This window comes from Lepidochelys kempii, chromosome 24 (assembly GCF_965140285.1).
Source record: "Lepidochelys kempii isolate rLepKem1 chromosome 24, rLepKem1.hap1, whole genome shotgun sequence".
NCBI lineage: Eukaryota > Metazoa > Chordata > Testudines > Cheloniidae > Lepidochelys > Lepidochelys kempii.
This window is the reverse complement of record NC_136403.1, coordinates 11,600,297-11,627,876: the sequence shown is the minus strand read 5'-3', so window position 1 is coordinate 11,627,876 and position 27,580 is coordinate 11,600,297. Positions and strand designations below refer to the sequence as shown.

Sequence of the window (27,580 nt, the reverse complement as noted above, 5' to 3'; positions counted from 1 at the left end):
CCAGTTTTGGGTCCCACACTACAAGAAGGATGTGGAGAAATTGGAGAGAGTCCAGCGAAGGGCAACAAAAATGATTAGGGGTCTGGAACACATGAGTTATGAGGAGAGGCTGAGGGTACTGGGATTGTTTAGTCTGAGGAAGAGAAGAATGAGGGGGGATTTGATAGCTGCTTTTAACTTCCTGAAAGGTGGATCCAAAGAGGATGGATCTAGAGTATTCTCAGTGACAGCAGATGACAGGACAAGGAGTAATGGTCTCAAGTTGCAGTCGGGGAGATTTAGGTTGGATATTAGGAAAAACTTTTTCACTAGGAGGGTGGTGAAACACTGGAATGCGTTACCTAGGGAGGTGGTGGAATCCCCTTCCTTAGAAGTTTTTAAGGTCAGGCTTGACAAAGCCCTTGCTGGGATGATTTAGTTGGGATTGGTCCTGCTCTGGGCAGGGTGTTGGACTAGATGGCCTCCAGAGGTCCCTTCCAACTCTGTTATTCTATGATTATTCTGTGATTCTAATAGTTCTGTGGAAGCTTGCAACGCCAGACTGCTACCGGTCAGTCAGGAATCAATTTGGAGTGGGCAAATCTACTGTGGAGGCTGCTGTGATGCAAGTAGCCAATGCAATCAAAGATCTGCTGATATCAAGGGTAGTGACCCGGGGAAATGTGCAGGTCATAGTGGATGGCTTTGCTGCAATGGGATTCCTTAACTGTGGTGGGGCAATACATGGAACCTATATCCCTATCTTTGCACCAGAGCACCACGGCGGCGAGTACATAAACCGCAAGAGGTATTTTTCAATAGTGCTGCAAGCACTGGTGGATCACAAGGGACGTTTCAGCAACATCAATGTGGGATGGCCAGGAAAGGTACATGATGCTCGCATCTTCAGGAACTCTGGTCTGTTTCAAAAGCTGCAGGAAAGGACTTTATTCCCAGATCAGAAAATAACCATTGGGGATGTTGAAATGCCTATAGTTATCCTTGGGGACCCAGCCTACCCCTTAATGCCATGGCTCATGAAACCATACACAGGCAGCCTGGACAGTAGTCAGGAGCTGTTCAACTACAGGCTGAGCAAGTGCAGAATGGTGGTAGAATGTGTATTTGGACGTTTAAAGGCGCGCTGGCGCAGTTTACTGACTCACTTAGACCTCAGCAAAACCAATATTCCCATTGTTATTACTGCTTGCTGTGCACGCCACAATATCTGTGAGAGTAAGGGGGAGACATTTATGGCGGGGTGGGAGGTTGAGGCAAATCGCCTGGCTGCTGGTTACATGCAGCCAGACACCAGGGAGGTTAGAACAGCACAGGTGGGCACGGTGCACATCAGAGAAGCTTTGAAAACCAGTTTCATGACTGGCCAGGCTACGGTGTGAAAGTTCTGTTTGTTTCTCCTTGATGGAAACCCCCCCACCCCTTGGTTCACTCTACTTCCCTGTAAGCTAACCACCCTCCCCTCCCCCCTTCGATCACTGCTTGCAGAGGCAATAAAGTCATTGTTGCTTCACATTCATGCATTGTTTATTCATTCATCACACAAATAGGGGGATAACTGCCAATGTAGCCCGGAAGGGGTGGTGGAGGAGGGAAGCACTGGGAGGGGTGGTGGAGGAGGGAAGGACAAGGCCACACAGCACTTTAAAAGTTTAAAACTTTAAAACTTATTTAATGCCAGCCTTCTGTTGCTTGGGCAGTCCTCTGGGGTGGAGTGGCTGGGTTGCTGGAGGCCCCCCACCGCGTTCTTGGGCGTCTGGGTGAGGAGGCTATGGAACCTGGGGAGGAGGGAGGTTGGTTACACAGGGGCTGTAGCAGCAGTCTGTGCTCCTGCTGCCTTTCCTGCAGCTCAACCATACGCTGGAGCATATGAGTTTGATCCTCCAGCAGCCTCAGGACTGAATCCTGCCTCCTCTCATCACGCTGCCACCACCTTTCTGCTTCAGCCCCCTCTTCAGCCCGCCACTTACTCTCTTCAGCCCGCCACTTCTCCTCCCGGTCATTTTGTGCTTTCCTGCACTCTCACATTGTCTGTCTCCACGCATTCATCTGTGCTTTGTCAGTGTGAGAAGGCAGCATGAGGTCAGAGAACATTTCATCATGAGTGCGTTTTTTTCGCCTTCTAATCTTCGCTAGTCTCTGGGAAGGAGAAGATCCTGTGATCCTTGAAACACATGCAGCTGGTGGAGGGAAAAAAAGGGACAGTGGTATTTAAAAAGACACATTTTATAGAACAATGGGTACACTCTTTCATTGTAAACCTTGCTGTTAACATTACATACATAGCACACGTGCTTTCGTTACAAGGTTGCATTTTGCCTCCACCCCCACTGTGTGGCTAACCCCTCACCCCTCCTCCCTCCCCATGGCTAACAGCTGGGAACATTTCTGTTCAGCCACAGGCAAAGAGCCCAGCAGGAAAGGCCACCTCTGAATGTCCCCCTAAGGAAAGCACCCTATTTCAACCAGGTGACCATGAATGAGTTCACTCTCCTGAGGATAACACAGAGAGATAAAGAACGGATGTTGTTTGAACGCCAGCAAACATACGCTGCCATGCTTTATTCTGCAATGATTCCCGAGTGGTTGGCCTGGAGTGGTAAAGGCTTTGGGAGTACATCCAGGAGAGCTTTATGGAGATGTCCCTGGAGGATTTCTGCTCCATCCCCAGACATGTTAACAGACTTTTCCAGTAGCTGTACTGGCCGCGAATGCCAGGGCAAATTAATCATTAAACATGCTTGCTTTTAAACCATTATTTTAAAAGGTACACTCACCAGAGGTCCCTTCTCCGCCTGGCGGGTCTGGGAGGCAGCCCTGGGTGAGTTCAGGGGGTACTGGCTCCAGATCCAAGGTGAGAAACTGTAGGATTCATACAAGGTTTATGTGCTTGGCAACATTCAGAGCACACCTGGAGTGTTGTGCTGGACCTGTGCACACACAGCTCCTTTCAAGGGCATCAACCTTGGAATCTCGCCCAGATGACATGAACCATGGGAAGCCTCCCAGGACTGGGCTCAAGGCCCGAGAGCAAGGAATGCGGTAGACAGAAACTGGTAAATAAGAATGTTAAACAAAGCCAGTGTATTCCTTTTACCTGTTGGAGAATGTAATGCGCGGGGGGAGAGAAAGAATAAAGGGGAAGGTGGAAAGCTGACAGGCAGAAGCCCGTTAGCAGACCAGCTTGCTTGCTTGCTTAAAGCTCTGTGCTGTCTTGTCATTGAACCGCCACAACTGGCGCCCAAACGTGAGGCCCTCAGCACTCACCTCGCCCGGCGAGGGTTTCAGACGCGTCACTCATCCGCTTCACGGATCCCGGTGAGTATTTTTCATTGTGGTAAGTATGGGAAGCTCCCTCTCTGCTTTGCAAGTGCAACACTGCAATGAGCTACAGTATTTGCTGCGTAAGGCTCAGCATGATTGCCCCACTCGAGAACTCACTCTCCTGCTACAGGAGGTGAGTGCCCAATGCCCATGGTACCCTGAAGCTGGAACCCTTAAGCTAGCGGACTGGGAGCGGTTGGGCCAGACATTGCACAAAGAGCTTCGGGCGCCCATGCAGGCTCTACATGCCTGGCACCTCTGCCGCGACGCGATACAGCGTGTCGCCTCGGACAGGCCCTCCCTCGCGAGGCTGGTGATCTCGCCATGCCCGTCCGCTCCTGCAGCCATCCCCACTCCTGGCGATGCGACACAGCGTGTCGCCTTGGAAAGGCCCTCTCCCGCGCCAACAGAGGGGCTGCCGATCCCGCCACCCCCATCCGCTCCTGCAACCATCCCTCCCCCTGCTTCGCCCCCAGTGCCTCTATTATCACCGCCTCCCTCGCCTTCCCCACCGGAGCCAGTGTGTGATCACCATCCCCCCATGGGGCCCCATGCTCCGGGGCCCCCCGCGGGGTCGTCCGTGTCTGCTCAGGGGCTTTTGCTGGTGCAACAAATGGTTCACGCAGCGAAGACTCGCTCAGATATTACAGCAGAGGAGCTGGCTGATCTGGTCTCAGTTTGTCCGGTAACCTGGCAGGATGATGGCAGTACTCCAGATGAGGCCTCACCAATGTCGAATAGAGGGGGACGATCACGTCCCTCGATCTGCTCGCTATGCCCCTACTTATACATCCCAAAATGCCATTGGCCTTCTTGGCAACAAGGGCACACTGCTGACTCATATCCAGCTTCTCGTCCACTGTCACCCCTAGGTCCTTTTCCGCAGAACTGCTGCCTAGCCATTCGGTCCCTAGTCTGTAGCTGTGTTGTCTTAGCCGCTCTCGACCTATTGTTTCAGCTATCACTCTTTTTACTGATGGCTCTCCACATCGCGGTGTTGTCACCTATCAATTAGGTGACCCCCCTCGTTGGCATTCTCGTTTTATGCTGCCTTAGCATTCCGCGCAGCGCTCAGAACTGGCTGCTGTTATTTTGGCCTTTCAACTTTTTGCTGATTGTCCCTTTAATTTGATCGTGGACATGCTTTATGTTTATTAGGTAATTGATCATTTACCCCTTGCCCTTATTACCCCTCAGGTCGATGCGGACCTTCTTCGCCTGTTTTTGTCCTTACAGTATCTCATCACCCACTCGTAATTTCCCTTATTTTGATGCTCATATTCACAGTTATACCCCTCTGCCTGGGCTACTTACTGAAGGCAATGCGCGTGCTGATCGCACGTTACGTGGTCAGGTAAATTCCCTTTTTTCTGACCCCATTGAAAGCCATTCCTTTTTTCATCAGTCTGCCTCTGTTTTGGCCCGACAGTTTCACATTCCTGCTGATCATGCACATTCTATTGTTTGTTCCTGCCCCCACCGTGCTGCTGCTGCCCCTACCTTTTCTTATGCCGTTAACCCCAGAGGTACCACGGCGAATCAGCTGTGGCAAATGGATGTCACTTACGTGCCACAATTCCGTCCCTATTTGTTTTTACATGTTTCCATTGATACCTATTCAGGATTCCTCTGGGCGACACCACAGAGTGGGGAAGCCACTCCCAAAGTTATTCACCATTTGCTAGCCTGTTTTGCTGTTATGGGTCGCCCGAGCCAGATAAAAATAGATAATGCCCCAGCCTATTGCTCCACAGCCCTCTCCATCTTTTGTGCCCAATGGGACATCTGTCTCAAACACGGGATCCCTTATAATTTCAGAGGCCAAGCTATTGTTGAACGTGCAAATTGCACGCTAAAAACCTTTCTCGACAAACAATTAAAACAAGGGGAGCTGCGTCTCCGAACCTTAGGAGACGTTCAGCAACAATTGTGTATCCTTTTGTTTATTTTAAATAATTTAACGCTGAAAGCAGATCAGCAGACCCCCACGGATTTGCATTTTCATAAATCTGAGGTACTGGAAAGACCACGTGTCTATTACCGTCAGCTGCCCAATCCGCAATGGCTGGGCCCAATACCTCTAATCACTTGGGGTCGGGGATATGCTGCTGTGTCTCTCCCTGCAGGACCGTTGTGGGTTCCGGCCCGGTGTGTGCGACCGGCACTGAAGCAGCATGGCGTGGCACCAGGGGCTGTCAAACCCCATACCGGAGTTTCAGCTGACCTTGGAGGAGAACGTGGTGCCTCCTGGGTCGACAACGGCGGGACAGAAACAGAGGAGGCGTAGCGTCCCAAGCCAGCCCGTGACATGGGGAGCAGTAAAAGCATTGGTCGCCGCGGCTCAACGAAGACTGGCAGCAAACCAACAACCAGAGACTTCTGAGACTCTGTTTGTGGCAATTCTCGCCCAAATCACTGCTAATTCTGTATTGACTGTATGCCTTTTGTGCCTGCTATTTCCTGTAGGGGTTGGCTCGGGAGTGCTTTCTCCGTTACGGGCCCAAATGACATATAACCTATGGGAAAGATTGGCTTCAATAGCAAATGTTACCCACTTTTGTTTATCTGATTTTGTAGCAGCTGAAGAATTGTTAGGTACATGTCTTATTCCAGTATGTCATCACCCTGAGGAAATTGGGAATAAAATGATGCTCGCTGCTTACTCGAACCTCTCTTCCCAGTACTCTAGCATGGCTAATTGGGGCCCGGCCAATTACACTTTACCTTCTTAAGCTTATTTTTTGCTGTTGCTGTGTGCAATGTATTTCCTTTTTGTTAAGGCTTTGTCGAGAACCGCCCTGGCAGGCTCCACGAGTTATAACCTCATCTGTCCAGGAGTTAATTGGCTTGCAAAAGCAAATTGATGGCTACCATGAGATGGCCGAGCACAAATAAACAAGAAAGGAGGGGATGTAGGATTCATACAAGGTTTATGTGCTTGGCAACATTCAGGGCACACCCGGAGTGTTGTGCTGGACCTGTGCACACACAGCTCCTTTCAAGGGCATCAACCTTGGAATCTCGCCCAGATGACATGAACCGTGGGAAGCCTCCCAGGACTGGGCTCAAGGCCCGAGAGCAAGGAATGCGGTAGATAGAAACTGGTAAATAAGCATGTTAAACAAAGCCAGTGTATTCCTTTTATCTGTTGGAGAATGTAATGCGCGGGGGGAGAGAAAGAATAAAGGGGAAGGTGGAAAGCTGACAGGCAGAAGCCCGTTAGCAGACCAGCTTGCTTGCTTGCTTAAAGCTATGTGCTGTCTTGTCATTGAACCGCCACAAGAAACAGTTCCTGGCTGTCAGGAAAACTGGTTTCTCCACTTGCTTGCTGTGAGCTATCTACAACCTCCTCCTCATCAACATCTTCCTCGTCCACAAACTTGCTTCCATGTTGCCTCCCTCTTCATTGAAGGAGTCAAAGCACACAGTTGGGGTAGTGGTGGCTGAACCCCCTAATATGTATTAGGGGGCTTATTCCTTCACCCACTTACTTCCCTGGTCCTTCTCGCATGAACAGAGAGCAACAATACCCGAAGTCCAAAGGTGCAAACAATTCGATGTTTATTGGGGTGAACTTCCAGCAAGCATGATTCCAGTTTCCTTCCTTAGTATTCTCCTTCCCAGCTCTGACACCACAGAGCCTTACACCTGTGTCCCTGTTCCCATTCCTACCCTTAGCCAAACATGATTCCAATTTCCTTACTCCCATTCCCTGTTCCCATTTCCACCTTTAGCAAAACATGATTCCAATTTTCTTACCCCCATTCCCTGATCCCATCTCCCCCCCACACACACACACCCCCTCCCACCCACTTCCTCATTGACTACAGATTATATAGTAAAACTTGAGTTCTGCTTAGCTATACCTTAACCAATCATTTTCCTGAAATTTAACTAACCAATCCTAACATATTGTAACATGATTATGTAACCAATTATATCCCACCACCTTAATTAGTTTACACCCAGCAAAATTAATTATTCAGCAGACAGGAACAATCACAGAACCAGACAGAGATTATACAGACAAACAATAGCAAAGTGGGAACTATAATGACAAGACAATACAGAAGTGAGGATTTCACATCCCAGCTATTGATAAGTGAGTTCTTGCCAGACAGGATGCTATCAAACTAAGTTTCCTTTTACATTTTCTAGGCACTTCCCTTTCTCTGGAGGTGATAGTGCCTAACAGCTCAATAGCACCTTATTTCAATGTGACTAGTTTGGAATGTGAGGATGTGACTGTTCGCTTCCCATCTTATGGCTGTCTCTGCTGCTTAGCCAAAGGCCTTAGCCTAAGAACAGGGCCTCAGACTGTCACAGTAAGAGAAGGCCCTTACACCAGCAGACAGTGATTTTGATTCTTTCTTTTATACCTCTAACTAGCCAAGTGATAAGAATACACCTAAATTCTTAAAGTACAGGCCTTTGCAGACAGGCCTGAATATCTTTATCCTAACAAAATGGCATGCAGCTCATCATAGAAGTGGCATGTTTGGGGATCTCTGGTTTTCTGGCATGCTTGCCTCAGCTCCTTAAGTTTCACGCAGCACTGCTTTGGGTCCCTGTTATGGCCTCTGTCCTTCATGCCCTGGGAGAGTTTGACGAGTGTTTTGGCATTTGGAAAACTAGAATGGAGTTCTGATAGCACGGATTCCTCTCCCCATACAGAGATCAGATCCCGTACCTCCTGTTCGGTCCATGCTGGAGCTCTTTTGCGATTCTGGGACTCCACCATGGTCACCTCTGCTGATGAGCTCTGCACTCACCTGCAACTTGCCACGCTGGCCAAACAGGAAATGAAATTCAAAAGTTTGAGGGCCTTTTCCTGTCTACCTGGCCAGTGCATCTGAGTTGAGAGCGCTGTCCAGAGTGGTCACAATGGAGCACTCTCGGATAGCTCCCGTAGGCCATTACCATCTAATTGTGTCCACAGTACCCCAAATTCGACCCGGCAAGACTGATTTCAGTGCTAATCCCCTTGTTGGGGGTGGAGTAAAGAAATCAATTTTAAGAGCCCTTTAAGTCAAAAAAAAGGGATTCGTCTTGTGGACGGGTGCAGGGTTAAATCGATTTAATGCTGCTAAATTCCACCTCAACTCCTCGTGTAGACCAGGGCTTAGACTTTAACGACACATTGCTGTATGTGTGCTGCAAGGTTATGAAAGAAGATGGTGCAGACATCTCCGATGATACCAAGGGCATCGTAACAAATTACCCCATTGCCACCCTTTTTAACCAGCTGGATGTTACTTTAGATGAGCAAATTATTAGCCAGAGCAACAGTTATTACCCTTACAGACGTAATCCTTCTGCCAGGTGGAGCCGGTGGCAACCAGGGCTGGGTTAAATATCTATGGGTTCCTTTTCAACAATATAACACCAAACCGGCTCCAGCCCCCACCCAGTAACCTGGGAAAATTACATACCGCCCCTGGGCTCCTCTGAGAGGCAATACTTCCCCACTCACAAACACAGCGTCTGAGTGTAGAAAAGAAACTTTTAATGAGAGGAGGGAAGTCACCCAGCATTAGTTAGGGAAAATGCCACAAGCAGGATTCATAACCATAAAACTGTTAGCAGAACATCCCCCCCGCCCCGCCCCGAGTGCGTGGGGCAGAGTCTTCCGCCTCATGTCCTTGAGTTCTACAACCAAGAGTTCCTTTACTGTGCCCCCCGTCTGCTTCCTCACCATGCCCCACTCACAGTGGTTGTCCTTAGTCAGTGAGGACCCAAGGTTCAGAAGTGCATCTGTGTGAGCTCACTTCCCACCCAGGCAAGAGGGCACCTGGTTTGCTCCGCCATATGAACACTTGCTCTGAGTGGCTGACCTGCCAGCTGCTGTCCTTCGCCGCTCCCACTGGCCACCCGCCTCTCTACAGTGACCTCTGCAGGTCAGTCTCTTAGCGATTTTCAGCTGGACAGAAACACTGTTCCGCCGCAAGGACTTTCAGCTCTTATTGAGCATTTAATATAACAAAAGGCTTCTAAGGGAGCCTATTTAGCTCTTTTTTTTAAACAGTGGGGAGAGGCAGGTTAAACCAGATGAGGGACCCTTAGGGAGAGTTCATTTCCTGGCTGGGACACCATGCCCACCCCTCTTACTTTCACAGGGCTCTGGCATTTGAGCCCCTGCCTTAGCAAGTTCCTTTCAACTGAGGATGACCCCCTCAATCAGGACAGACTGCTCCCCTTTACTTAGGCAATAAAGGTAACAACATGGTTAACAACATTCCACTACCCCTGAATTCAGTATTACCCCAACACCAGCCAAAGCTGATCACTTTGAGTAACACTGCTCCTGTCTGGGGGACACCTACGCAGAGTAGCTGTGTTTAGGTAAATACAGTTTCCTCCTGAAGTCTCTTCCCGTCCCACCCAGCTGTCAGGAGAGAACTCATTCAGACCCTGTTTAAATTGAGCCCTTTTTAAATTGATTCTGACCCACAGCCACGATACCCTCGCTAGGAAGTTTCCCACAGGGCATTTCAGAAAGACACAGCGCACGCCCACAAGAGCACCATTTTGGCTGGTGTGGGTCACAAGGGCTTTATGCACAGGGCTGACCTAACTGCTCACATCAGGAAGCTGAAGCTGCTGGGGCCTTCACACAGTGCTTTGTTTTTTTTCAAGAAAAACTGCTGCTGAATGGGGATGCTGTTGCAAAAAATGCAATTGCAATTTTGGGTTGCATTACCAGAGGCACGGCATGCAAGTAGCGGGAGGTGATAGCACTGCTCTGCTCAGTGCTGGTTAGGCCTCAGCTTGAATACTGTGTCCACTTTTGGTCACCAATGTATAGAAAGGGTGTAGAGAAACTGGAAAGGATCCAGAGGCGAGTGACAAAGATGATCAGAGGGAGGGAATTCAGGCCACGTGAGCAAAGACTGAAAGAATTGGGTATGTTTAGTATGGAAAAGAGGAGATTAAGGGGGGACATGATAGCGGTCTTCAAATACTTGAAAGGTTGCCATTAAAAAGATGGTGAAAATTGTTCTCTTTTGCCACAGAAAGCAGAGCAAGAGACAATGGGTTCAAACTACAGCATTTCAGGATAAATTTCCTAACTGTAAGAACAGTAGGACAAAGGAACAGATTACCTAGGCAAGTTGTGGAATCATCTCCACTGGAGGTTTCCAAAAGGAGGCTGGAGCCCTCTATCTTGGATGATTTAGACACAACAAATCCTGCATCTTGGCAGGGGGTTAGACTAGATGACCCTTGCCGTCCCTTCTAACCCTATGGTTCTATGATTCTATGACTTGAAAATTAAATTCACATGTAGCAAAGATACTTTTTGCCTCCTGAGTGGAATGTCAATCAGAATTCTAATGAATGAAATGGGTGACAATTACTCTGGCGGTCTCTTTGTGCCACTCAGAGATTCTAATGACCACTAATGCTAAGTACCCTGTGGACCAAGGTAGGCATGAAGGTGTTTATAGTATTCTGCCTGGTAGTCATATCAGTAACCAAGAAAGTCTCTCTGTGAGGCAGTTACCCAAACAACTCGTCAGCTTTATACATAATGACGCCTTCGGCAGTAAGTACATTAAAACCTCTTTCAATGTTAAACATCACAACATTAATTTTGTGGCCTTGTATAGGAATAGCAAGCAGGTGCCAGCTAAACTTCTACACCCTGATTTTGAGAATGCGAACTGTGTGAGGGAGTGCATGCAGCTCATGCAGGGGTCTGGGAAATATGTAAAAGACCGAGTGCTCTTCATCTATTGTGGTGAATTTGTCCCGGGTTACGTATGGTACACCCCCACCCTGACCCCGGACCCGAAATGAGCCCATCATTATTCTCTGATTAAAACTTGCAACCTGAGAGCAGAGATGCATTCTGCCCTGGCACTGCCCTCTACAGTCAATCTCATAGTAGGGGTAGGGTTGACAATGTGCTCAAAGTTAACCACTGAAGGAATGTCTTGTTTGATTATATGTGAGTATGAACACTGTGCAGTTCACATGTATTTTATCAATGGATGCTTCGATTTAAAATGGATTTCCTAGCGACCTGCTCCCAAAGGGTTCTGTGTCTAGAAGATTGTTCACACACAAATGCCTACATGTGTACACACACACACACACACATGCTCTCTCTACCTACCAAACTTGGGCCAGGCAAGTGTTTCTATTCCTACGGGTTTCTCCCAGACAGTAATGTCTATCCTGAAGCTATCATGACTTTTTAAAATTGTAATTCTGATAACATTGTGTTTCACCAGAGGCAGCTACAAGACCTTGCAGTAACCTGTGGATATCGCTGCATATTTTTTTAAAGAAATTTAGTAAGGGATTATCCATTGTTCAGATTGTCAAATTGTACACCAATGATTTACCAGAAAATGACTACATGGGGGTGCAGTTTGTAAAAAGGTGGCGGAGGGAGGGGGTCAGACATGCCCATTGTTTAATTTCAGGTTTCAGAGTAACAGCCGTGTTAGTCTGTATTCGCAAAAAGAAAAGGAGTACTTGTGGCACCTTAGAGACTAACCAATTTATTTGAGCATGAGCTTTCGTGAGCTACAGCTCACTTCATCGGATGCATACCGTGGAAACTGCAGCAGACTTTATATATACACAGAGAATATGAAACAATACCTCCTCCCACCCCACTGTCCTGCTGGTAATAGCTTATCTAAAGTGATCATCAGGTGGGCCATTTCCAGCACAAATCCAGGTTTTCTCACCCTCCACCCCCCCACACAAATTCACTCTCCTGCTGGTGATAGCCCATCCAAAGTGACAACTCTTTACATAATGCATGATAATCAAGTCTGGCTATTTCCTGCACAAATCCAGGTTTTCTCACAACCCCCCCACCCCCATACACACACAAACTCACTCTCCTGCTGGTAATAGCTCATCCAAACTGACCACTCTCCAAGTTTAAATCCAAGTTAAACCAGAACATCTGGGGGGGGGGGTAGGAAAAAACAAGAGGAAACAGGCTACCTTGCATAATGACTTAGCCACTCCCAGTCTCTATTTAAGCCTAAATTAATAGTATCCAATTTGCAAATGAATTCCAATTCAGCAGTTTCTCGCTGGAGTCTGGATCTGAAGTTTTTTTGTTTTAAGATAGCGACCTTCATGTCTGTGATTGCATGACCAGAGAGATTGAAGTGTTCTCCGACTGGTTTATGAATGGTATAATTCTTGACATCTGATTTGTGTCCATTTATTCTTTTACGTAGAGACTGTCCAGTTTGACCAATGTACATGGCAGAGGGGCATTGCTGGCACATGATGGCATATATCACATTGGTGGATGTGCAGGTGAACGAGCCTCTGATAGTGTGGCTGATGTTATTAGGCCCTGTGATGGTGTCCCCTGAATAGATATGTGGGCACAATTGGCAACGGGCTTTGTTGTGAAAGAGGTGCCAGGGCTCAAGCAATTTTTTTTACATTCATAACTGATGCAGCAATTAAGCACTGGACATGCCCCCGACATGTTTTAACATATCCAGATCTGTCTTTATTGTTGTGAGTTTAAAGATGTACCCCAAACCCTTTAAAAACAAATAACACACCCATTGGTTTCTGTTCAAGTATTTGTTTTACACAGTTAACCAGTCAGGCCTTCTCATAGCCTCTGGTTTTTGGGAAGCCCAGTTCTAAAAGGGGAGACGCCGCTTTCAGCCTCCATTCTTATCTGCCCTCTGGCTGGCTCTAGGCTTGTTTTTAGACATTCTGAAAACTCTGATGGCACCATGCCCCATGACAGAGGTAAGCATATTCAGCTCTACCGATGGTTTTAATAAAAACATCCCACCCTTTAGGCTGTCTCTTGTTAGCGAGAGAATGCGCATTAGTATCACCTGACTAAACTGAGTACTGTATGTTAAACCCCCACAATCACCACACCCCAATATACAGAGGTTCCTTTATCATCCCAAGAGGAAATTTCTTTATGCTGACTCAGTTTATTTAACAGCATTTCAGTGTTCTTCGTCCAGCAGGTAATTATCCCCTCCAATCCCTCCTGAGAGACACAATCCAATGAACTCCCATCAGCTTCAGGAGGCTGATTTTGCTCTTGTTCAGAGAAAGAGACTTATTTTAGCCCTTTGCACTTCCCCTTGCTTGGCACTTACCAGGTATCTTTGCAGGACCTTGTGGAAACAGCTAGCCTTTTCCTAGTTGGATAAACCCGATCTTTGTAGATTGTCTTTTCTCTCAGAGTGGTTATGGTCTGATATTTTCTGTGCTGCTAGAGGCTCTTCTCAATTGTTCTAGCTGATGACACAGAACCAGATACATTTTTTAAAGCATGTTCCATTACCAGGTATGTAAAAGTCCTGACAGTAGGGGGAGAGCAAAGCTTGACAAAGGACCAATAAAGCTTTTGCCTTTTGAGAGACAACTTATCACTCCATTTTTTAATAAACCCCATTGTCTTTTGTAGACTCACTTCACAGTGCTTCAGGGGGATGTTTCCTTTTAAAGGGCTGAGAGCTATTGCTGAGATGGCCCCTACCAGGTCGTCAGAGGCACAGCACAAAATAGCCTTTCTCTGCTTCAGTCTCGCTTTGAGGAAGCTGTCCAAAGGGGTGGAGGGAATGGGGTACCAAGACGTGCCAGGAAGTTGCCAGGAATCTGTGGGAGGACTTTGGGGAAAACAGTGCTGTACGGGCTGCAGGGGAGAGGGGCGAGCATGCGTCTGTTCTGACTGTAGCGTGATTTGAAACTTCAACATCTCTGTTTGCTCCTCCATCACTTTTATCATCAGCTCCTGGTCCTTTAGAATGCACTTCTCATTCTGCTTTCTGTCCTGCCTTTAATTTTCTCTCCATTTCCTACATTCTCTTTCTTTGGCCTCTGAGGATTGGAGCACCTCTCAGAACATGGAGCACCTCTCAGAACTCCTTGCCATGCCTTGGTCACATCTTTATCTGGCAAAGGCACACCGCTGGCATGTATGGGGTTCCCCTGAAGGTCACATATGCAGAAGCACAAGAAAGAATACACAGAAGCATGATTGTTAGTTCACACACAAAGAAAAGGAGTACTTGTGGCACCTTAGAGACTAACCAATTTATTTGAGCATAAATTGGTTAGTCTCTAAGGTGCCACAAGTACTCCTTTTCTTTTTGCGAATACAGACTAACACGGCTGTTACTCTGAAACAGTTCACACGCAGCATTCAATCATTACAGTAAAAAATACACCTCTTGTAACATACCAATCACTTTGTCAAGCACAAGTCTCGGCGAACACCCTAAATATGGTGAGTTAGGCCTGGGTGGGGAGCGGGCATTCACGATGGGGCAAGGGTTTAGGTGTTGTTTTCAGGGGATCAGTGAAGGCGACTATGGACAATATTGTAAATTCTGCCACCATTTTTCACAGGCAGGGGTCATTGAAGCTGATATCTCACTCCTGAGGGTAAGCAAGGATGCAAGGGTACATCTCCTGCATGCATGCGGCTTCAGACCTGGTCCCTATGCTGCTTGTTTGTGTGCCGCTTTGGTCCCTGCACAAGTGATTGCCGAGTGGCGCAGGAAAGTTTCCTACAATAGGGGAAGGAACAAAGCAGCTCAGCCAAGGAACCTTCAGCAGAGGATTAGCGAGTACCTCCAGGAAAGTTTCCTGGAGATCTCTCTGGAGGATTCCTGTGAAATCTCGGTGTGCATCGACACCCTGTTCCACCACACTGCTTAGCTGCACGGGGGAATGTGGAGCACACTCAAACACAGCTAGTCTTGTACATTTCTATCCCTTCACCCATTTCTACAATATGCAGATCAAAACATAGCTCTACTTCATATAACCAAGCAGCATCAAATCAAAAAGACCATTTACCAGGGCTCTCCTCTCCTGCATCATGTGCACCAGAGATGGGCTATATCTCTCTGGAGTGGAAAAGAGGTCTTCACTCGCCATCCCACCAGACGACCCTGCCGTGTGCTCCACATCATCCTGAAACTCGACCTCCTCATCCATGACTTCATCCTTGGAGCTAGGTCCACTATCCGCTGCCTTCAGCCCCACCGAAGTATCCACCTATTGACGGTGGAGGTGGGGTTGCTGCCAAGGATGGCGTCCAGCTCCTTATAGAAGCAGCAGGTCTATGGTGCCCCCTTTGCCTTCTGGTGTGCCTGCTACACCTCCTTTATCTTCACTCAGCACGGCTCCATATCCCATTCGTAGCCCTAATCACACAAGCCATGAGAAAATCTGCCCGTAGTATTGCAGTCCCTACGGCTAGAGTGCAGCTGGGACTGGACAGCCTCCTCTCTGCATACACTGAGCAGATCCAGCAGGAAAGTGTTTGCTGTGTGGAGCCGCCATGGTCAGCTGGGAAGATGTGAGCTCTGCATGCTGAGCCAACAGGAAGTAGAATTTCTAAAATTCCCAAGCATTTAAAGGTTTCAGAGTAGCAGCTGTGTTAGTCTGTATTCACAAAAAGAAAAGGAGGACTTGTGGCACCTTAGAGACTAAAGGGGGAGGGCTGGATGCCTGAGTGCAGGGTGGCGAAGTTCAAACTGCTGATGCAGAGCTGTCGGTATGGGCTTGTGGGACACCTCCTGAAGACCATTTACAGTGACAAAACCAAGTACGGTGTCTACACTGACACTTTGCTGCAAAAAGCTCTCTGCCGCTCGTCATGGTGGTTTTATTTTGTCAGCAAAACAGGAGAGTTTTGTGGCCAGAGGACACTGTAGTGTGTTCACCTCCACTGTTTTGGCGACAAAAGCTGCCTTTTGCTAACAAAGCTGTGTAGTGTAGACAAGGCCACAGTGTTCACTTTGCACATGCAGGATGCTGTGCATTGCCGACCCAGAGCTCCCCACCTGGATCCCTTCTGTCCCAGCACCATCTGAAATGCCATCCAACCTGTTCAACCGCTGGCTAGCACAGCCGGAACCCTGTGATTGTGTGACGAAGTGGGACTGTTCTTAATGTTTCCTCTGAATACTGTAGGTGTGCCTCAGTTTCCCCTGTGCATTTCTTAAGTCTCTAGGTGGTGGGACAAGGGGATGTAATTGTTGCAGAGCAAAGGGCCAGTGTACATAAATGGCTGACACTCTGTCTCCTGGCAACTGATGGCCTGGGCCCTTCCCCCCTGCAAGCTGAGAGCTAAAGGGTTGGAGAACAAAGGAATCAGGTGACCTCCTGGTCCAGGAAAGGGGCGATCCACAGTTACAGCCCCTGCGAGAGAGGCTACCCGGGAGGAACTGCAGGAGGCAGGAATAGTGGCCCCAGTTGCGGGGTGGGGGGACCATGCCCCAGAAGTAGTAGAACAGGCAGAAATCCGCCCCTTGTCCCTGAAGGACCGGGAGGCCGTACTGGGCCGCTTGGGAAAGGTACCCCGGGATGATTGGGATCAGTTTGTGCTGTGGCTAGTGGAGGTGGGCAGAGAGATGGAGGGTCTAACTCGTGAGGACCAGGTGATCTTATGGCGTAGTCTTTTGGGACGAGGTACCTTGGGAATCGATGTGGCAGGAGTGGCACATCCATTTCTAATTCCCGGACAGGTGGCAAAACCCTTGTTTGGGGTGTACTCTCGTACTGCAGGGATGAATAAGATGAAGCGAGTCCCTGGGGAAACAGGGCGGGATACACTTAATCGCATACAGGCCTGGGCACGGTGCTGGGTGGATCCCCTGGACGGTCCATGGGTGCTGCCACAGGCAGGGGCACCGGGACCTGGTGGGGGTGTGGAGCAGGGCAGGGGTGTGGAATTGCTGGAGAAATGGTTGGAGCTGAGCAATCCGCAGTTCGTGGGGCATTTAAGGTTGCAGCACCCTGAACTTGCTCCCAATCAGCTACCCCAGTTTCTGGAACAGGCAGATGTGTGGAGGCAGATGCATCAGGGGGAAGAGCCAGTCCATGCTATTACTGCGGGGGATCAATACAAGGTGGAAAGGAGTGGGTCAGCCTGGAGAGGAGGAGGTAGAGGGAGAGTTCGTGGCTTTGGGAGGGTAGTCAGGGATGAGCGGGCAGCTATAGAGCAAGAGATCCAGAGACTGCAGGCTAAACTGACTACCCACGATCTTACCAGATCAGGGGGAAAGTGGTCCCGGAGGCCAAGGGACTGGGACTGCCTGAAATGCCAGACATACAATTTTGCATGGAGACAGGAATGTGTTCGGTGCCAGGACCCCCGGTCCCCCCATGAACCAGTGGGAGGGACAGAGGTGGGTACTGCAACTTAGGGGTGCCCTGGGAGGCGTCCTGTCCATGTTCTCAGTTTAGGACGGGATGCATCTGGTCGCCCCACGCTCCAGGGGGCAATCGAAGGGAGTCCCATGAGGGATTTTTTGATAGACACTGGAGCAGCCATCAGTTTAACCACATGGGGGCAGGGGAGACCCTCAGAAGGGACTGTGACAATTGTAGGGGCAACAGGAGGGGAGACACAGTTAACCCTGAGGAGGGGACAAATCAAAAGAATCTGGGGGGAAGGGGAGATTATGTGGGGTTGTAATGATATGCTTAATCTGTTGGGGGCAGGAGATTTACACAAACTGGGACTTGTACTGGATTTAGCCAATTGGGTGTGTTTACTGGGGCAAACACAGGACGGTCAGGGCTATACCATTCCCATGGGGATAGCCACTATGACCATTAAAGCGGCACATGCCCTCCCACCACCCCCGGCTGGGTGGGAACACATCCCTGTGTGGGCTAAGGATAACCTGGATTGTGGTAGGGGCAGCATGGAGGTACTGATGGAGGGAGGGGACCCTCCCCCACAGAAACAGTACCCTATTCCTCGAGAGGCATTGGCAGAGGTGGGGGCAACTATTGAGGAATTGGAACAGAGGGGACTGATTCGGGCAGTTGCATCCCCTTGTAATGCTGCTGTGTGGCCCGTGAGGAAGCCAAATGGTACCTGGCGCCTCACTGTGGATTACAGGGCACTAAATGCTCTGGCCAATTCGCCAGCCTCAGTGGTGGCAGCGTATCCTGAAATGTTGGCCCGTATTGGACCCCAATTCCGAATTTTCACTGTTTTGGACATAGCTAATGGATTTTGGTCTCTGCCACTAGCTACCTCGTGTCAGTATAAAACTGCATTCACATGGGAGGGCAGACAATTCTGCTGGACAGTCCTACCCCAGGGATATAGGGACTCCCCTGCAATTTTTCACAGATACATGAGACAGGCTCTGGAGGGGGTGGATTCAGCAAGGTGCATACAATATGTAGACGACCTGTTGCTAATGTCAGGGACAGAGGAAGAAGACAGGGAACTAACTGAGCAGGTCTTGCAAGCTTTGGCAAGAGCAGGATTGAAGGTCAATGGGAAAAAGGCTCAGATGGGACAGACAAGAGTGACCTACTTAGGAGTGGAAGTGTCTCAGATGGGAAGGGAAATCGATAAGGGACGGGTGCAACTGATCCAGTCCCTGCCACTGCCTACGGATGTTAAAAGCTTGCAAAGTTTTCTGGGTCTAACTGGATTTTGCAGGAATTTTGTGGCCAATTATGCAGAAATAGCCCAGCCTCTATTTGACCTAACCCGAGCCTCAACTTGGGAATGGTCAGAAGAGTGTACTGAGGCAGTGAGAGTGCTAAAGGAAAACCTGGCCAGTGCTCCAGTGCTGGCCTCCCCAGATGGGGAGAAATTCTTTTATCTGTACCCTTTGGTATCGAACACTACCATTGGTTGTGCATTAACACAGGAGTATGGAGCAAAGGACCGACCTGTGGCCTTTGCCTCTCGACTTTTGAGTGCTGTGGAATTGAAGTATGGATGGTGTGAAAAGGTGCTGTTGTGCTCCTACTGGGGGGTAGGGAAATTTAAATACCTTACGGGAATGCAAAAGTAATAATCCAATCTCATCATGACCCCCTGCGGCTGTTAAATATGCACACTATTTTACAGGAACAAGTAAGTGGGCAGCGTATTGCTAAATGGTTGCTGGCTCTACAGGCAGAAAACATTAAAGCAGAGGTGTTAAAGGAACCCATAGTCTGGGTAGCTGGATTACATCTGGCTGGCACCCCACACCAATGTGAAGCCAGCCCAGGTAAAACCCAACATCAGGTGTTTCGGGCAGCTAATCCCAATCAGGTAAAGGAGGGGACACTGGTATGGTTTTTGGATGGAAGTTGTAGCTATCAAGGGGGACGGAAAACTGCAGGCTTAGCTGCTGTGGGAATCAGAGGCAATGAGACAGTCAGCACCATTGGTTTCTCACTAGAAGCAAAGTCAGCTCAGGAGGCAGAACTAGCAGCCTTGCTAACAGCTTTAAATGAAGTGGATCCCAAATTTGAGGCAGAATGTTGGGTGGTGGTAGATTCAGATTATGTATTTCGTGGTGCCACATTATTGCTGAAATGGTGGGCAGATAATCATTTCAGGGCGACAGACGGCTCCACAATCAAGCATGCTACCTGGTGGAAGCGAGTGGAGGAGCTGAGTCACTGTTTTACACGGATCAATGTGGTGAAGGTAAAGGCACACAAGAAAACAGGACCCCTAAGCAAAGGGAATAATCTGGCCGATGTAGAGGCCAAGCGGGCTGCAACAGAGGCACCCCCATGGCCCTGGGAGCCAGAAGAGAGTGTGCCTGTAGCAGTGTTAACAAGAAGCGGGGTGGATACAGATCGGGGAGGGCGAATTCGAGAGTTGCAGGAATCTGACCCAGGACTGGAAGGCATCATGAAACTTGGGGACAGGCATGTGCCAAAGGTGGAACTAATGGAAGGGATTTGGTGTGTCTTAACAACTGAGGGACCAGTCATGTTGTGCCCTCAGGGAAGTCGGACGGCTTTCTTAAGCTGGGTGCATGGGAGCTTGGCAGGGGGACACCCCGGGTTTGAGGAGGCACTGGGAACTTTAAAAAGGTTGTGCTGGTGGCCAGGAATGGCAGCTGATTTAAAATCACATCTGGAACGTTGTTTGGACTGTGCCAGGCACAGCCCACCTCACAAGGTGCTAAGGGGAGAATTAATGAGACAAGCCCCAAGGGGACCATGGGAAAGAATACAAATTGATTACACAGGACCCCTACCACCAGATCACAGGAAAAACCAATTCATGTTGGTGGTAGTGGATGCTTTCAGCCGGTGGGTGGAAGCTTTCCCCACAAAGTATCAAACAGCCCGGGTAACTGCTGCAATACTGGTAAATGAGGTATTCACTCGCTGGGGGGTCCCAAAGGTGATTGACTCAGACCAAGGAGCTGCTTTTCGATCAGATCTGTTAGGGGAGCTATCAGCCCTCACTGGAATCACACAGTTGTTCCACATTGCTTATCACCCCCAGGCTGCGGGGCAGGTGGAACGCATGAACCGCACCATTAAAAGTGAGCTAAGAAAGGGAGTGGAAGTTGGAGGAAAAAACTGGTCACAGTTACTGCCCTTTGTCTTAATGAGAATAAGGGCCCAAGAATCAAAGGGCACAGGATTTTCTCCATATGAAGCTCTCATGGGAAGGCCTATGGAACGGTGGGAAAATCTACTTACCCCAGTACCTGGGGAAGTCACTACACACGGCCTAACACAAGAATGGATTTTAACTTTAATTGACCATGTAAAACAGGTACAGCAGGCGGTGGCCTGGCGAGACAAGCAAGGAGCAGCAAGAGTCAGAGCGTGGTATGACCTGCCTGGGGAGCGTAATCTACCCATGGTGGGAGATCTAGTAATGTACAAGATTCCAGGTCAACACCATCCATTCCCAGCTCCTAAATGGAAGGGCCCTTATCTTGTCCTTGACCAATTAGGGCCCAGTCTGCTATTACTGGGTACAGAGAATGGAGGACGGGAGTGGGTTCACTGCACGCAAATAAAAAGGTACAAACAGGGGATTGGAAAAGGGGACATGTAAATTTTGTTATGTGTGTATTACAGGTTAATTCAAAAAGGAGAAAAGGATGAAAATTCCCTGGCCCTGGATGGAACAATTACTAGTGCTAATCACAATTGTCACATTTACAAATTCTATTCAAATCCCACGATGTAAAGTGTCAAAAAAAAGAAACACATGGACGGCTACACATGCAACCTGTGGTAATAAAGCTAATGAAGACTATGAGAATCTCCCCATAAAAAAATGTACCACTAATACTCCAACAGGAATTTGGCAGTGTCGGTATATGGTTTATAGATTAGATGGGGAAATCCCAACCAGGTGGAGAATATCAAATTTATCAGGAAATATTGCATGGTACTCCCTGGGTGCTGCCATAATTAACAATAGTGAAAAACACAGTTACCCAGCTATGTGGTTTGTTACAGAGGGTCCAAAGAATATAACCCTCTGGTCTCCTGGAGCAAATGAACCCTCTTGGGAAAATAGGGCCCCACATTTAGGGTGTGATGTTACCATATGTAACCACAATGGTACTTCCATGGAAGATAATCCCCAAAGGTGTGATTGTTATGTACATATTACATTAGGCGTAAAATCCCCTTTGGGACGCTGGGTGTACAATGAGTTAACCATTTTACAGAATGTAACCCTACAGGTGATATGAATGCCAAGTTGGAAGAATCCAAATTTAAAGTGGCCACAGCCTGGAGCCAAGAATATTCCCCGACGAGCAAATGTCTGGGAGCCATTGTGGGAGCAGGTGCAGCCAGCACTTTTTAACGTGTCCTTTCACTCTATTACATGGGTGGTACGCCCCCAAGGAATGGTGGGTGGACCAAATCCATCCTAATTGTAGTATGTACATAAAAGAATTGAAACAACAATTCAATGCATGGGTGAGGGGACACACCTGGAATCGTCGTCGGAAAAGGGGATTGTGGGCAGCTGGGAACACTATGCTGGGTACATGGAATCTGGGGGACGAGTGGGTAACCAAACAATTAGTAAGCCAAAATGTGAAATTTCAACAACAAATTAATAAATTAATGGCACAGCAACTATCAGCAGTTGCCACAGGGTGGAGGACAGCAGTAGAGGTAAACTTGCAGTTAACTCATTGGGCAGGGGACCTGGTGACATGGGTAAAAAATGGCTTCAGAAGACTAACATGGGAAAAAGTGTGCATAGGTATTCAAAATGCTCAGTTAATAATGTTAATGGATATTATGAGAAATGCTTGGTCAAAACAATGGCCTTCAGTATTAAATCGGGAAGCTAGCCCATATTTATCCACAATTGCAAAAACATACCCATCTACCTGAAAAATAACATCCCCGACCTGTGGGGACAGTTCTTGTGTAATTGTTACTATGATACCATGGAAAGGAAATGCAAATAAGGTGGTTCCCTTGTACCCTATGGGAGTAAGTAGGGAAGGGGGAGCACGTTGGGAGCCACTAGGGAATAGGTGGGGGGCATGGAATGGGGTAAATTGGACTGTCATCACATTAAGCAGTTGTATATCCAGAGGAGGAATATGGATGTGCCCCTCTCCTATGACTATGGAGGAGCAGGATCAATGGCCTATTGCAAAGGGGGGGCATTTAGGGGTAATGTATATGGGGTACGGTGTATTCTGTTGGGAATGTATGCAATCCTGCAATATAACACTAGGAGGCAAAATCCTTCCAGTGTATAACAAAATTATGAACTTCTATACTCTGCCACCTGAACTATGGTGCACCAATGAATCAGTGAACTCAATCGTTATAAACAATCGAACCAGCACCTACTACCCAATACCGTACCAAGTAGTTGAATTGGTTTGGACAATACCAAATTTCACTGTAAATATTCAATAAACACACAATATAAACAAAAGTACACAAAAATTACAAAAGCAACTTGCTGCAAGCAACAACAGTTGGACACACTTACAATACACACTACAGGATGGCGCTAACAAAATTTTAACCTTATCAAAGGAGGAGAAGCAGTGTTTTTGGTGGTGGCCAGGACGTTGGACCATACTGCAGTGGTCAGGACTCTCGGTGTTGCTGTGGAGTATCATAGCAGCTAGTGTATTGTTAACTATATGTGTGTTACATTGCATATGGAAACGATCAAGGGGGGCACAACCCCCTAGAGAACAGCCACTAATTATAACTTATAAGTAATGTAGTAAGCCCCCCCAAGTGTACTAAACAACCTGGACCCAACCTTCTCGAGCCCACTACACTGGGAAGTCTGGAACACTAATTGGAATAGGTGTGGTATGCCCGTACGAGAGAAGGTGCAGGGCACTATACCACACAAGGGGCAGTGGGACAAATGGAGCATCGACACCTTCCACCTCGATGCCTGGCCCTATCAGGAAATGTGTCGCCATATGTCCTATGCTTTTCCAGGAATACCTGGGCAGGAGGATCCCAAAAGAAAAAGAAAAAAAAAGGGGTGGAGTGTTAGGATATAGATATTCAGGCCTGTCTGTAAAGGCCTATACTCTAAGAATTTAGGTGTATTCCTATCACTTGGCTAGTTAGAGGTATAAAAGAAAGAATCAAAATCACTGTCTGCCAGTGTAAGGGCCTTCTCTTACTGTGACAGTCTGAGGCCCTGTTCTTAGGCTAAGGCCTTTGGCTAAGCGACAGAGGCAGCCATAAGCTGGGAAGTGAATGGTCACATCCTCACATTCCAAACTAGTCACATTGAAATAAGGTGCTATTGGGCTGTTAGGAATTTAATCCTGTCCTTATAGTGCCTATCACCTCCAGAGAAAGGGAAGTGCCTAGAAGCTGTAAAAGGAAATTGAGGTTGATAGTTTTCTGTCTGGTAAGAACTCACTTATCAATAGACATAGCTGGGAAACTCTTATGTCTTTACAGATGTAGTTGTGAAATCCTCACTTCTGTATTGTTTTGTCATTATAGTTCCCACTTTGCTATTGTTTATTGGCATGGTCTCTGTCTGGTTCTGTGATTGCTTCTGTCTGCTGTATAATTAATTTTGCTGGGTGTAAACTAATTAAGGTGGTGGGATATAATTGGTTAGCTAATCCATGTTAGGATTGGTTAGTTAAATTTTAGTAGAATGATTGGTTAAGGTATAGCTAAGAATATTACTATATAAATTAGGGGCAAACAGGAAGTAAGTTGGGATTCGAAAATAAGGAAAAAAGGAACTTGTATTTAAGCTTGCTGGAAGTTCACCCCAATAAACATCGAATTGTTTGCACCTTCGGACTTCGGGTATTGTTGCTCTCTGTTCATGCGAGAAGGACCAGGGAAGTGAGTTGGTGAAGGAATAAGCCCCCTAACAGCTAGCACAGCCGGAACCCTGTGATTGTGTGACGAAGTGGGACTGTTCTTAATGTTTCCTCTGAATACTGTAGGTGTGCCTCAGTTTCCCCTGTGCATTTCTTAAGTCTCTAGGTGGTGGGACAAGGGGATGTAATTGTTGCAGAGCAAAGGGCCAGTGTACATAAATGGCTGACACTCTGTCTCCTGGCAACTGATGGCCTGGGCCCTTCCCCCCTGCAAGCTGAGAGCTAAAGGGTTGGAGAACAAAGGAATCAGGTGACCTCCTGGTCCAGGAAAGGGACAAAGCCCGGAGGAGGAGGGGCTGGAGGGTGAGTCAGTTTGGGGTTACTGGGGACATGGAGTGAAGTGCAGACTTCATGGAGTGAAGTGCAGACCCCCAAAATGGACCCGGCTGAGGGTCCTGTTCTCTGTACCTACAAGCTCTGGTTTAGACTGTGTTCCTGTCATCTCATAAACCTCTGTTTTACTGGCTGGCTGAGAGTCACGTCTGATTGCGAAGTTGGGGGGCAGGACCCTCTGGGTTCCCCAGGACCCCGCCTGGGCAGACTCGCTGTGGGAAGCGCACAGAGGGGCAGAGGATGCTGAATGCTCCACGGTCAGACCCAGGAAAGTGGAAACTGTGTGAGCTTTTTGCCCTGAAGACAGTCTGCTCACAGAGAGGAGACTTCACCAGAGTCCTGACTGGCTTCGTAGGGAGTAGTTCCAGAGCATCGCCCAGGGACTCCGTGACAGTCTGCACAAGGAGTAAAGTCTCCTGACGCTCAGTTAGGTTACAGGAAAACAGAGGAAGGATTTCTAAGAGCCTGAACAGGGAATGTTCCCTCACCAGGTGGCCAAAGGTGTTGGCAGATATGGGACAATAGCTGTACAATTCCATGGAACAAGAAGATTGTTTGCACAAAGGTCATTTGAAGTGCTGTGTTGACTGGCACAAATCCTAGTGTTGTTAAGAACTAGAGACAAGGTGGGTGTGGTAATATCTTTGATTGGACCAACTTCTGTTAATGAAAGAGATACGTTTACACAGGGCTCTGTGTCAGGGCTGGGAAAGGTTCTCAGAAATTGTTTACCATGAGGAGTTAGCATGTTGTAAGAGACCATTCAAGGTGATGCGGGGGAGTTAACCCCTCTGCAGTCGTAGGATACTCCCACACCAGCATCAACTTCCTGGACACTATGAGCAGCTTCAACAAAGGAATCCTCCAGGAAGTTATGTACAAGAAACCCACGGATCACCACGCCTACCCTAGTAGCTGCAATAACCAACCCAGACACACCAAGGAATCTGTTATCTACAGCCAGGCTCTCAGATACCACAGAACATGCTCCGAGGAGAAAGTCCAGGATACACACCTTAGCACACTCAAAACCGCCTTCACCAAACAAAGACACTCCACCAGAGAAGTAGCTTGCATCATGGAATGGGCTGTCCCAGTACCCCAAGAGAACATCCTTCAATATGGAAAAAAAAATTCCCTCCAACTGCGCCCGAAGTTGTCATCTACCACCCCACCCTGGAACCCATATGGGGTATCATTAAACAGTTACAACCCGTACTCTATGGCAGTGGTCTCCAACCTTTTCACTCACATGATCACTTTTTGAATTTAAGATCAACCCAGGATCTACCCTGTTCTTTCCCTGAGGCTACGCCCCACTCACTCCATTCCCCCCTCCCTCCATGGCTCGCTCTCCCACACCCTCACTCACTTTCACCAGGCTGGGGCAGGGATTTGGGGTGCGGGAGGGGGTGCAGACTCTGGGCTGGGGCCGAGTGGTTCGGAGTGTGGGAGGGGGCTCCTGGCTGAGCCTGGGGCAGCGAATTGCAGTGCAAGAGTGAGGGGTGCAGGCTCTGGGAGGGGGTTTGGATGCAGGAGGGGGCTCCAGACTGGGGCAGAATGCTGGGGTGTGGGAGAGGTGAGGGGTGTGGGCTCTGGCACGGGGGTTGGGTACAGGAGGGGGCACCAGGCTGGGGCAGTGTTGGGGTGCGGGTTGGGGTGAGGGGTGCAGGCTCTGGGAGCGGGTTTGGATGCAGGAGGGGGCTCCAGACTGGGGCAGAATGCTGGGGTGTGGGAGAGGTGAGGGGTGTGGGCTCTGGCACGGGGGTTGGGTACAGGAGGGGGCACCAGGCTGGGGCAGTGTTGGGGTGCGGGTTGGGGTGAGGGGTGCAGGCTCTGGGAGGGGGTTTGGATGCAGGAGGGGGCTCCAGACTGGGGCAGAATGCTGGGGTGTGGGAGAGGTGAGGGGTGTGGGCTCTGGCACGGGGGTTGGGTACAGGAGGGGGCACCAGGCTGGGGCAGTGTTGGGGTGCGGGTTGGGGTGAGGGGTGTGAGCTCTGGGAGGGGGTTTAGTGCAGGAGGGGGCTCCAGGCTGGGGCAGTGCTGGGGTGCGGGAGGGTGTGCGAGGTGCAGGCTCCGGCAAGGAAGTGCTTACCACAGGCAGCTCCCAGATGGCGGCGCAGTGGGGCTCAGGCAGGCTCTGTCTGCTACTCCCCACGCTACTCCCAGAAGCAGCTGGCTGCTGGCATGTCTCTGAGGCCCCTGAGAGTGAGGGAGGGCAGGGGGTCTCTGTGAGCTGCCCATGCCCACAAGCACCGCCCCCACAGCTCCTATTGACTGGTTCCCGGCCATAGCAGCTGCGGGGATGGTGCTGAAGGCAGGGGCAGCGCACAGAGCTGCCTAATTCTCCCCCTAAGGGGCCTCAGAGACATGCCAACAGCCAGTTGCCTCCGGGAGCAGTGTGGGGCCAGGGCAGGCACGCAGCCTGCCTGACCCTGCCATGCTGCAGGACTTTTAGTCACCAGAGATTGCGATCAACTGGAAGAGGCTCCATGATCGACCAGTCGATTGCGATCGACCGGTTGATGACCACTGCTCTATGGGGATCACATCCTGAAAGAAAATTTTCCCACCCCCACCCCCTTCTGGCCTTCAAACAACCCCACAACCTTGCCAAGCTCATCATCAGGAGCAAACTCCCCACAGTCCAGGACACACTAACTCAAAGTGGCACCAGCCCCTGCCAGAACAACAGATGCAAAACCTGAAGACATATCTCCACTGCTACAATCATCAACATCTCCCACAGCACACCTTTCAAGATCCCAGGGTCCTATACATGCCCATCACAACATGTTGTACATCTCAAGTGC

At 48.9% G+C, this 27,580-nt stretch overlaps 1 long non-coding RNA gene across 1 annotated transcript; it reads left to right on the top strand.

Annotated features, from left to right (window-relative positions):
• The first annotated feature begins 2,804 nt into the window (after positions 1-2,804).
• Positions 2,805-6,570, top strand: LOC140902776 (uncharacterized). The gene is made up of 2 exons (XR_012156113.1): positions 2,805-3,315; positions 5,448-6,570. It is a non-coding gene; the product is annotated as an uncharacterized LOC140902776 (long non-coding RNA).
• Positions 6,571-27,580: the final 21,010 nt, after the last annotated feature.